This window comes from Pristiophorus japonicus, unplaced genomic scaffold (assembly GCF_044704955.1).
Source record: "Pristiophorus japonicus isolate sPriJap1 unplaced genomic scaffold, sPriJap1.hap1 HAP1_SCAFFOLD_553, whole genome shotgun sequence".
Lineage (NCBI taxonomy): Eukaryota > Metazoa > Chordata > Chondrichthyes > Pristiophoridae > Pristiophorus > Pristiophorus japonicus.
The window spans coordinates 23,857-36,594 of NW_027254460.1; the positions used below are offsets into that span (position 1 = coordinate 23,857).

The 12,738-nt window shown below is 43.8% G+C and overlaps 1 pseudogene; it reads left to right on the plus strand.

Moving 5' to 3' along the window:
* Positions 1–12,738, plus strand: part of LOC139254489 (zinc finger protein 850-like) — a 38,794-nt pseudogene that overhangs the window by 7,567 nt on the left and 18,489 nt on the right.

The window sequence follows — 12,738 nt, forward strand, 5'->3', positions numbered from 1 at the left end:
GAGTGTAGACCTGAACCCAGCCAGAATTGGTGGTGAAAACTGGGAGTGGAGGAGAAACAGTGTAGAAATGTGCGATGGTTTGGATTTCAGCACAGCAGGAGGGACAATGTGTGGGACAGGGATTTACAGCTTTGGAAGAACAAGAGAGGAAAGTATGTTCTATGGAAACTGGATGTGTCTATTCTGAATTTCTGTCTTGTACTGACAGTGATGAGTTTTGTTATCTCCTTTCACAGAATATTAGAAGGGGAGATTTTCAGACAGGAAACATAAACCAAACATCACATCAAGATCTGACGGAGTCAATCGATTCATCAGGACCTGAATATCATCGGCCTTTGAAAGTGGAAGGAGAAATGTTTGTCTGTTCTGCCTGTGGGAAAAGATTTCAAACATCAGTGTGACTGGAAAAGCACCGAGACACACACACCTGAGTGAGTGTTCCAGTGCACTGCCTGTGGATAGAGCTTTAGCCAGTTACACAGCCTGAATAAACATCGCACCATTTAAAACACGAAGAAACTGTAAACGTGTTGTGTGCATGGGCGAGGCTTCAACCCATCGTCCAACCATAGAGGGTCTCAAGGATACCCGCACCATGGAGAAACCGTGGAAATGTGACTGTGGGAAGGTATTCAGATCACCGTCTGAGCTGGAAATTCATCGACGCAGTCACACTGGGGAGAGGCCGTTCACCTGCTCCGAGTGTGGGACGGCATTCACTTGTTCATCCCACCTGCTGACACACCAGCGAGTTCACACTGGGGAGAGGCCATTCATCTGCTCAGAGTGTGGGAAGGGATTCACTTTATCATCCAACCTGCTGAAACACCAGCGAGTTCACACTGGGGAAAGGCCATTCACCTGCTCAGAGTGTGGGAAGGGATTCACTACGTCATCCAATCTACTGACACACCAGCGACTTCACACTGGGGAGAGACCGTTCACCTGCCCTGAGTGTGGGAAAGGATTCAATGTGTCACACAGCCTTGTAAATCACCAGCGAGTTCACACTGGGGAGAGGCCGTTCACCTGCTCTGAGTGTGGGAAGGGATTCACTTGTTCATCCCAACTGCTGAAACACCAGCAAGTTCACACTGGGGAGAGGCCGTTCACCTGCTCTGAGTGTGGGAAGGGATTCACTTGTTCATCCCAACTGCTGACACACCAGCGAGTTCACACTGGGGAGAGGCCGTTCACCTGCTCTGTGTGTGGTAAGGGATTCACTCAGTCATCTGGCCTGCTGAAACACCAGCGAGTTCACACTGGGGAGAGGCCGTTCACCTGCTCTGAGTGTAGGAAGGGATTTACTCGGTTATCCAACCTGCTGACACACCAGCGAATTCACGCTGGGGAGAGGCCATTCACCTGCTCCGTGTGTGGGAAGCGATTCACTCAGTCATCCAACCTGCTGAGACACCAGCGAGTTCACAAGTGACTGCAGGGGTTAGAATCTGCTGTTATTGCTGCTGTTAATCACATCCCGACAGATCCATGTTCATTGTGACAGTTGGGGTTTGTTCCTGATGTTAATAACCCTATAACTGGGCTGGACTTTAATATTCTGGATATATTGCTGATTGTGTTCTCGGGGCTGCAGTGTCCATTTAAGAAATGCTGTCTGTTATCTTTCCCCTTAATTCAGCAACTCTCAACAGAAAGTTAGTTTGCAATAAAATTATGAACTTTTACTTTAATCCTAAATTGATCTTTGGTACAAAATCTGCAATCGTGTGTGAAAGTTTCTACTGAATAAAATATCCAATTAGAAAGAGCTGGCTGACAATTCTTACTGTCTTGCACATTACACACAGTGGCCCCTCCATTATCCACCAGAAAGAAAGGGAAAGGGAATGGGAATTGGTGGGTAATCCGTGTCCCCAAATGTTGCCCCTCCCGTCTGGTGCAGCAATCCCCTCGGCAGGGGCATAGAGACAAGTCCAGACCAAAACTGTGCGCAGTACTCCAGGTGTGGTTTTACCAACACCCTGTACAGGTGTAGCAGGACTTCCCTACTTTCATGCTCCATCCCCCTTGCAATAAAGGCCAGCATTCCATTTGCCTTCCTGATTACTTGCTGTACTTGCATGCTAACTTTTTGAGTTTCATGTAGAAGAACCTCCAGATCCCTCTGTACTACAGCATTTTGCAATAGTCCCCATTTAAATAATTTTGTTTTTTCTTTTTCCTACCAAAGGGGATAACCTGACATTTTACCACATTATGGTCCATCTGCCAGATTTTTGCCCGTTATAGAAACATAGAAAATAGGTGCAGGAGTAGGCCATTCGGCCCTTCGAGCCTGCACCACCATTCAATGCTTTCTCCCCATACCCCTTGATCCCTTTAGCTGTAAGGGTCACATCTAACTCCCTGTTGAATATATCTAACGAACTGGCCTGAACAACTTTCTGTGGTAGAGAATTCCACAGGATCACAATTCTCTGAGTGAAGAAGTTTCTCCTCATCTCAGTCTTAACTGGCTTACCCCTTATCCTTAGACTGTGACCCCTGGTTCTGGACTTCCCGAACATCCGGAACTTTCTTCCTGCATCTAACCTGTCCAATCCCGTCAGCATTTTATGTTTCTATGAGATCCCCTCTCATTCTTCTAAATTCCTGTGAATATAAGCCTAGTCGATCCAGTCTTTCTTCATATGTCAGGCCTGCCATCCCAGGAATAAGTCTGGTGAACCTTTGCTGCACTCCCTAAATAGCAAGAATGTCAATCCTCAGATTAGGAGACCAAAACTGTATACAATATTCAAGGTGTAACCTCACCAAGGCCCTGTACAACTGCAGTAAGACTTCCCTGCTATTCTCAAATCTTCTTGCTATGAAGGCCAACATGTCATTTGCCTTCTTCACCGCCTGCTGTACCTGCATGCCAACTTTCAATGACTGATGTACCATGACACCCAGATCTCAATGCACCTCCCCTTTTCTTAATCTGTCACCATTCAGATAATATTCTGCCTTCATGTTTTTGCCACCAAAGTGGATAACCTCACATTTATCTACATCATACTGCATCTGCCATGCATTTGCCCATTCATGCAACCCGTCCAAGCCACCCTGCAGCCTCTTAGAATCCTCCTCACAGCTCACACTGCCACCCAGCTTAGTGTCATCTGCAAAATTGGAGAGATTACATTCAATTCCTTCGTCTAAATCATTAATGTATATTGTAAATAGCTGAGGTTCCAGCACTGAACCTTGCGGTACCCGACTAGTCACTACCTGCCATTCTGAAAAGGACCCATTTATGCCTACTCTTTGCTTCCTGTCTGCCAACCAGTTCTCTATCCACGTCAATACATTACCCCCAATACCATGTGCTTTAATTTTGCACACTAAACTCTTTTATGGGACCTTGTCAAAAGCCTTTTGAAAGTCCAAATACACCACATCCACTGGTTCTCCCTTGTCCACTCTACTAGTTACATCCTCAAAAAATTCTCGAAGATTTGTCAAGCATGATTTCCCTTTCATAAATCCATGCTGACTTGGACCGATCCTGTCACTGCTTTCCAAATGCGCTGCTGTTACATCTTTAATAATTGATTCCAACATTTTCCCCACTACTGATGTCAGGCTAACTAATTCGGTTTTCTCGCTCACTTTTTAAAAAGTGATATTACAATCACTACCTTTAAATCCATAGGAACTGATCCAGAGTCGATAGAATGATGGAAAATGACCACCAATGCATCCACTATTACTAAGACCATTTCCTTAAGTACTCTGCGATGCAGTCTATCAGGCCCTGGGGATTTATCGCCCTTCAATCCCATAAATTTCCGTAACACAATTTCCTCACTAATCAGGATTTCCTTCAGTTCCCCCTTCTTGCTAGACCCTTGGTCCCCTAATATTTCTGAAAGGTTATTTGTGTCTTCCTTAGTGAAGACAGAACCAAAGTATTTGTTCAATTGGCCTGCCATTTCTTTGTTCCCCATTATAAATGTACCTGATTCTGACTGCAAGCGACCTACGTTTGTTTTCACTTATCTTTTTCTCTTCGCATATCTATAGAAGCTTTTGCAGTCAGTTTTTATGTTTCCTGCAAGCTTCCTCTCATACTCTATTTTTTCTCTCAGATGTTGCCTCACCTGCTGAGATTTCCAGCAGTTTGTTATTATTTCAGATTTCAGCATCTGCAGTATTTTGCTTTTGTCTTCAGAAAGAAAGACTTGCATTGATATAGCGCTTTTCATGTCCACCAAACGTCTCAAATGCTTTACAGCCAATGAAGTACTTTTGCGTGTAGTCATTGTTGTAATGTGGGAAACGCGGCAGCCAATTTGAACACAGCAATCTCCCACAAACAGCAATGTAATAAATGACCGGATACCCTGTCCATGTTATATTGGAAGATCGAGGTATGTTATGGCAGGTCAGGGCCAAAAAAGGAGCAGCGTTCGGCCCAGGGAGCAGCGTGGAGGCATGCAGCTTCAGGGAGCAGCGCGAGCTGCAAAGGCAGCAAAGAGTGACGTCATCAAGGTCCAGGTTGATGATTGGAGGGTGGGTCAGTGCAGCAGGAGCAGCGAGGTCGGTGCGAAGGAGCGATGAGGGACGTGATTGGGGCCCAGGAGAGGTGTGAGTTCGGGACCAGGGGCCCAAGGGCAGCAAGGGCCAGCCCACACTGCGATATGTGTGCGCAATAGGTCCATGCAGCAGAACTGGTCTCCAGTCATCCTGGTTAATCCTCGCCACTGGACCAAGACCTAGCTCTGTCAAGCCCATGTGGTGGCTTCTGTGCAACGGCCACCACACGTTAAAAAAATCCATGCACAGGCATCTTCCTCCCTTCAGGATGTAGTTCAGGACCTGGAATATTAGGTCTTTTATTGAAACACCTGTGAACTCATCCTTTTTTGGCGTGGAAGCAAGTCATCCTCGTTTTGAGGGACTGCCTATGGTGATGATTTTCCCCCTCCTAATTAAAACCTTTGTCCTCATCTGCTGAATTCTAAATTTCTCCCAGTCCTCAGGTGTGCTGCTTTTTCTGGCTAATTTATATGGCTCTTCTTTGGATTTAACACAATCCCTAATTTCCCTTGTTAGCCAGTGTTGAGCCACCTTTCCCATTATATTTTTACGCCAGACAAGGATGTACAATTGTTGAAGTTCATCCATGTGATCTTTAAATGTCTGCCATTGCCTATCCACCATCAACCCTTTAATTATCATTCGCCAGTCTATTCTGGACAATTCATGTCTCATACCATCGAAGGTACCTTTCTTTAAGTTCAGGACCCTAGTCTTTGAATTAACTGTGTCACTCTCCATTTTAATGAAGAATTCTGCCATATTAATGTCACTCTTCCCCAAGGGGTCTCGCACAACAAGATTGCTAATTAATCCTCTCTCATTACACAACACCCAGTCTAGGATGGCCAGCTCTCTAGTTGGTTCCTTGGCATATTGGTCGAGAAAACCATCCCTTATACTCTCCAGGCAATCCTCCTCTACTGTATTGCTACCAGTTTGGTTAGTCCAATCTATATGTAGATTAAAGTCACCCATGATAACTGCTGTACCTTTATTGCACGCATCCCTAATTTCCTGTTTGATGCCATACCCAACCTCCCCACTATTGTTTGGTGGTCTGTACACAAGTCCCACTAGCGTTTTCTGCCCTTTGATGTTCTGCAGCTCTACCCATACAGATTTCACATCATCCAAGCTAATGTCCTTCTTACTATTGTGTTAATCTCCTCTTTAACCAGCAACACTACCCCACCTCCTTTTCCTTTCTGTCTATCCTTCCTGAATATTAAATACCCCTGGATGATGAGTTACCAGCCTTGGTCACCCTAGAGCCATGTCTCTGTAATTACATCATATCCATTAACAGCTATCTGCCCCTTATTATGAATGCTCCTCACATTGAGACACAGTCTTCAGGCATGTTTTTTTGATACTCTTTGTTCTTTTAGAATTATGTTGTAACGTGGCCCTTTTTGATTTTTGCCTTTGATTTCTCTGCCCTCCACTTTTCCTTATCTCCTTTCTACCTTTTGCTTCTGCCCCCATTTTACTCTGTCTCCCTGCATAGATTCCCATCCCCCTGCTGTATTAGTTTAAACCCTCCCTGTTGTAGGCATTAGGCACCCTAGGGCAACGGCACCTGTAGTATAAGGTTAGAACTATATGGAACTTGTATCATAAAATGGCTACCAGTGAAGCCTCAATGGATTTCTGTTCGCTGAATTAGACCGCATTCCTGGAAACTGATAATTGTTGTTTCCCACACACAGGAATAACAAGCAAATTCTGCAGGTGTCTTTAATCAGCCAGGCCTCAGGACTAAATGTTCTGGTGGAAGTAAGGACAATATGGCTCTGTAACAGGATTAAGATAAGGAGGCTACCAAAGACAGCACCCAAGGACAGTAAGATAAGGGGGGCCTGGAACATGAGTCGTTCCTAGCAACACATCCCTTAGCAACACATCTCTTAGCAATACATCTCTTAGCAACACATCTCTTAGCAACACATCTCTTAGCAACACATGAGCCACTTTATGTTTAAAAACTAACTCTATCTATTGGTCTATTTGAATTTATAATCTATATGATGTAACTGTAGTAAACTGTTGTAAAACATATAAAGATCCATGAAACCCTTTGTTCTGCGGAGTGAAGTGCCTGGATCCAGTCCTGAGGCTTCCTCCCCGCTGGCATTAATAAAGGCCGCATTGGCGTTGGAACCGACTCTGAGTGTTGAGTGATTCTTCTGATAAAACACTAACACTAACAGTGGCATAGTTGGCAGGATTTCCCAGAGTCGCTGGACGCCCTTGGAAAAACCCGGGTGAGTATAAAAAAAATGATTTTTAATTATAAAGGGTGCGGAAGGTGGAAGCCAGTTGATTGACACGAGGAGACGGTCTAATATCTCAAACGCCTAGCCTGAGTCTGAATTAAGAGGACTTTTGTCCCACGTGATGACCAGGAACCAAGGGAACACACTTGGACCGTGGGATCGTGATACCGAGAGACATCTTCCGGACCCAGTAGTGTGATTTGAAATATACCCCGGGGTAGAACCAAGCGGTGTACATTGGCTAACGGAATCCAAACCTGTGAACAGGGTCGGACCAACGGGCAGAGCGGTGGTAGGTAGTCGTTAAGGATACGTAGAGCACTGCGGGAATTGCTTAAATGCGTTTTAAGAATTGTATAAGTTTGTGTAACAGCAGACTTGTGACCTGGCAGCAGCCCAGAGACGGTCTACTACAAGTTGTGCGAGGTAAAAGGCAAACCTCTGAGAGTAGATTCCTAACGGTTCTAGTCCTACCCAGGAATGGCCAGATAAAGCAGATAAACTCGAGTGGGAATCAGAAGGGTCCCTTACCCGCCAACTGGCGGAAAAGCAAAAGAAACTAATCGAGAAAATGATTAGAGCAGGATGGGATCCTCAGGACCTGCCAGCAGCCCAATGGGAATGGTGGGTGAAGGAACGGAAAAACCAATACCGGTAGTCCACTACAAAAGTTATGTGAGGAATTATTTAGATAAAACTACGAATTCCCTGAAAGGTCATGGATCCAAAAATAGAGCCGGCCAAAACAATTAATAGGAAAGAAGAGAGACTGTTGTAAATGTCTGGTCGTTGAGTGAGAGTCCCTGTGTGATTTTGTGACTGTGGAATGAATTTTTATGTTGTCATGTTTCTGAAAGCCTGGTTGGAAGAGGAATGCAAGTGTCTGTTTATTTTAGCTAACCCTTTGTATTGTTGTCCTGTATGTGGGAAGTTTTAAGACATTTTAAGTTAGAAACGCAGGTGTGGATTTATTCGGATGATAAGTTACGGAGCTAGGAAATGTACAAATGATAGGTTTGTTGAGCAAAAGATAAAAAATTGATTACATTGGGTTGAAAGACATAAATTTAGTCTCGGATTGAGATAAAGAATGCCTTTTAAGAAAGCTTCTAGCTCAAAAAAACAAGGGTTTTAAATTACAAAGTTTGAATTGGGATTTTGAGATATTCAGAGAAGGCACAGAAAATACTGAGGTGGATTCAAAAAAAAAATTATTAAATTAAATCTGATCAGGTCAAACTCCTGGGCGAGTGGTGAGCTATCTGCGAAGGTGTAAAAGGAACTTTTGAAAAATGTTAAAAACAGCAAGCTTTAGCAGTTTAGAAGAGATATTTTAACGACTTTGAAACTGGAGCATTTTGAGATAACGAAAAGCAGCCCTCAAACCCTTAAAGCTATGGAGAAAAGAAAAAGATAAAGACGCCACTTTGAAAGTAAACAAATGATTTTAAATTAACAAATGTGTTTGTGATGAAAAAAGACATAACTTACTAAATACTAGTTGATGTTTGCTGTGAAAAAGATATTGGTTTAATTAGAAGGAAAAAAAATTGGAAGAGGTAAAAAACACTCTACATGGATTCGAATTTTAAATTATGAGAAAGTTTCAATGCAGTTTGAAAAGATTTCCAAAATGGAACTGGCACAGAAGTTTAGATTTTGTGCTGAGAGAGAAATTTAAAAAATTTTTAAAAATTGAATTTCAGTAAACAAAATTGCTATTCAAAATGTGTGGTCTCGTTTTAAATCAATTTTTTTTTAAATTCTTTGGCAAGTACTTGAATTAGAAGTTAAGAAAACATTGGAGTTTACTCTAAAATGCCGTCTTCCCTGATGAGAAGATTTTTATTATGACCACTTTACTAATTTATGCTGTTTAAAGGATTCCTAATTTCTAAGCAAGTTTTGAAGACACAAAGACTTAAAAATAAAGAATTTTTCGGATGATTACGTGAAGTCACGTAATGACATCAGGCTTTCTTACAAACCTGTAAAGGAGTTAACCCTTTCCATTGACAGCTGTTTTATACTGGACATTATTAATTTGGATTTCTTAATAAAATAAAGAAGACTCACCTGACAGACAGAGGAAATGGTGGGATATTCAGAATAAAAATAAAATGGAACTAGCTGGTCAAGAGTTAAAAGCTAAGATAAACAGGCTGGAAGAGATGTTTTTAAAAAAAACGGGACTAGACGGATAGTGCAGTGCGCAGCCATAGCACCATCACCTATGGCAATAGAGCCAATGTACCCCACGGTGGGTAGGTGTAGTCCACAAACCCAACCTAACGGTAAAGCAGACAGCGATGTTTGGAGGAATAATGGTGGCATTAGTGTTGATTGGAGTTTGGATAATATTTAGATGGGTCATTGTGCAGGCTCGAGCACAGCAGGCTCAAACGCAAAACCGACGGCAGCCCAGACAGGGACATGAAGTGATAGAGATGGTACGACTATAAAGAATATGGTTAACCTAATCCTTACCTTCGATTCCACAGAGTGACAGTGTCACAAGTAGACCAGAACCTAACACCTGGTGATGACCAGGCTATCTGTTTAAAATTTTCAGATAAAACACTCACCAAGATGGGACCGCAGTGGTGACTTCGACACTGGGGACTCATGATACTGGGAACCTCAAGACCCATGCAAACACTGGATGATACCAATGGATTGCAGCGCATTCAGGAAATAAACAACTACATGAACTATGGAGTCTTGTTTAATTTAACGGATGGAATGTGCATCCCAGCAGCCAAGGATTGGAGCAAGGACAGGACTTATTTTAATGCATGGTTACAAGTAAATCCTAATAAGAACCGGGTATGTGTACAGTGCTCCACGGGTATAAGGAGCAGCTGCATTAAACGGAGGGATGTCAAAGGGCCCGATGAATGTACTTTCGGCATAATTTGTGCGCCTCCGGGACAGTCCCAGCAATCAGTCATCCACAAAAAGGGAGTGGGGCTGTGTGGGTACTACGAGGAGGTGGGGGCGGCTGCAATATCATTGTATGTATGCTTCTCACCCCCTCCGACACCGCGCCCCATAAGAACCACTACATTGCCCGAGGAACTACCTTGTCCCATAACTACTAAGGAACCAGAGAATGGGATTGTAATGTACAACGAAGGGGAATTATTGTATGATAATGTTAAACATGAAATTGTGCCTGTCCTGATCAATATTTCAGGCATCCAGATGCTGGAATACTGTACAGAACAGTCTAGGAAGATGTACAATGTATTAAGTAAAGTTGTAATGCAGCAGGCTGCCGATGCAATGGGTGCCAGTAGATTCCGAGGACAGGGGTCAGCCTCCAGGATAAAGAGGGGAATAGTTAATGATGTTGCTACCGGTTTCAATACAGGGACCTCCGTAGTAAACTCGATAGATATACAAGGGTTAAATGAGAGGGTGGAACAGCTTAGAGGTGTGATGAAGGGGTTATTAGAGAGGGTGGAGCAAAACCAGGAAGACCAAGCCAACCTAGGAAAAGAGGGTGCCGAAATCCAGTTGGATGGCATCTCAGTCCTGGAAGCTCATGCCAAAACCATCAATCACCTCATTGATAGAGAAAAAGAAGATAGAGGAAAGCAAAGACAGGGGCAACTCTGTCACGCTTATGGTCTGTGCATGGTGGGACAGATCCGCCACAATCTCGACCAGATCTAACGCGGGGAAGTACCCGATTGGATAGACAGTTCACATTTGGCTCAGTTGGCTAACCAGAGGGGGACACTGGATAATTGTACTCTGAAGGGACTGACCCGAGTATACCCAGCAATTCCAGATTGCCAGATGGGTAGGAATACTGGGATAGGGATAGTCCTGATGATCCCTATAGCCACGTCGGACTCAGGGCTGTTCCCCCTGTACCAACTAGAGAATATCAGAGTAATACGGGAAAATGTCTCCATACGTTACTATCTGACCACCACCTCCGCCGTTCGTCGAAACAACATACTTACCGGAATTTCCCTAACAGAATGCAAGCAAAGGGGGGAGATCACAGTATGCCCTCACCCGGTAGGCCGAGGTGAGCTAGACGAGTGCGGGTTTAACCAAACCGACGGGTGTGTACTAGAAATAGTGCCCGCACAAATGTACTTTGCGAGGGCAGGCTACGGAGGGAAAGGAAGATACTGCGTCTCTACTACTGAGCGTTCATACCAGTATAATGACCTGCAGTGCCCTATACCACAGCCAAACTTTTGCTTTACACCACTACGACCTGTCACGATCGGGCAAGCACATATCACCCAGGTTAGGCGCCGGAAGTCTGAAGTTATTGAGGTAACCGATCAGCTCCATGATCATTTGCAGGATTATGACGAGCCAGATCAGGTCCCTAACCCACATCTAACCGAAGTATTACGAGAATTGAGGCTCAGGGTGGGTCAATCCGTAAAGCTCTACCACCAACTGAAAACTAAAATCAAAGTACTGGAAGAAGATATCGATGTAGACTTACAAAGTCAGAGTTGGTGGAGAAAGGTCTGGGACTGGGGAATAAATGTGAACATCCATCCTTGGATTCGAATAATTTCACACATACTGGTCGGGATACAATTGATCTTAGTAATAACATGGGGCATAATGGCCTGCCAGGCATGCAGGCACCATGCACCACGAAAAGGGACCCATGACCGGTCCCCAAATACTAAACAAGCCTGTCTAATAAAGGGGCAGGAGGATTTGGCCTTTGTCAATTTGATTTAAGCAACCGGGACTCCTGAAACCGCGTGACTGGCCAGCACGTTGAGGCAGGGAGTATCGGGCCGTGCACAAAATCTAATAAAAGTAGGGCGGTCGGTTAAAGGGGGACTAGGACTAGTCCCTTTGCCGAAAGGAGGGAATTGTTGTAGGCATTAGGCACCTGCTGAATATATCAAAACACTAGGCATTAGGCACCTGCTGAATATATCTAAACTCATATAAGTTTAAAGCGACCACATATAAAATGGCTGCCCAAGCATGATGGGAACCCCGTTAGTCAAGTAATGAACTGGGGCTGACCGAGCAATGACCGAGCAATGACCCTGTGAGGCCCACTACCAGGAATGCCTTGGATACAAGATAATTAAAATGAACCAGTGATTTCACACAGCCGAAGCCCGAGTAACAGAGATAAGGGGAGAACTGCCTCACATAACGAGGTCATTAATCAGCCCGAGCTGACAAAAACCGAACATGCAGTTCCTGAGGTATCAGGGGAATTCTATTGGGTTAAAGAAACCTATATGTAATCTATAATCGTTATGATTGGATTGTGTCCAGCCGAAGTGGGCTGAGTAACTGTAAAGAACTATTGTAAAACATATAAATATCGATGAGTTTCTTTGTTCGGCGGAGAGAAGTGCCTGGATCCAGTCCTGAGGCTTCCTCCCCGCTAGTGTAAATAAAGGCCGCATTGGCATTGCAACCAACTCTGAGTGTTGAGTGATTCTTCTGAGAAAACATTCACGCTAACAATATCCCTAACTTAAAACACCGGTAATAATATTATTAATAAATCCAAAAAATACAATTGGCTTACTTACGTTCCCTAACTCCACAAATATCAATTGAATACAGAGTAAGGAACTAACATCCCACCGAATAACCAATTTTAACTGAAAACCCAACCACCCCCCCTAAAAAATAACCCTTCCTAAACCAACAACCCCTAAAGAGGGACTGTATATATATACAATCCAATCTTATCGCTATGGCGAGAAAGCAGGAATGGGGTACTGAAGTTGAATGTTCAGCCATGAACTCATTGAATGGTGGTGCAGGCTAGAAGGGCCGAATGGCCTACTCCTGCACCTATTTTCTATGTTTCTATGTTTCTATGTTTCATCAATGTAATCTCTTGGTTAATCTCAATTTACCATCAATTTAATTATTAATAAAACACTTC